This window comes from Echinops telfairi, unplaced genomic scaffold, assembly GCF_000313985.2.
Source record: "Echinops telfairi isolate 266 unplaced genomic scaffold, ASM31398v2 ScPeMD7_7453;HRSCAF=8491, whole genome shotgun sequence".
Lineage (NCBI taxonomy): Eukaryota > Metazoa > Chordata > Mammalia > Afrosoricida > Tenrecidae > Echinops > Echinops telfairi.
The window spans coordinates 1,466,329-1,466,543 of record NW_022111353.1 but is presented as its reverse complement, the minus strand read 5'-3'; positions in this window follow the sequence as shown (position 1 = coordinate 1,466,543).

The window sequence follows — 215 nt, the reverse complement described above, 5'->3', positions numbered from 1 at the left end:
CCAGAGTGGCAGGCAGCATGACCTTCTGGTCGCCATGTGAACTTGTAGGCTTTGAGATCTTCAAAAAGGGATCCAGCCCAGTGCCTATCATATTCCTACAATGTATATACTTACCAGCGAGTAACATCTCAAAACCAGTGCTCCTCAGTGCTTTTGAAACCTCAACGGGAAGGAACCGTACTTAAGAAGCACTGCCTGTGTAGCAACGATGAAAC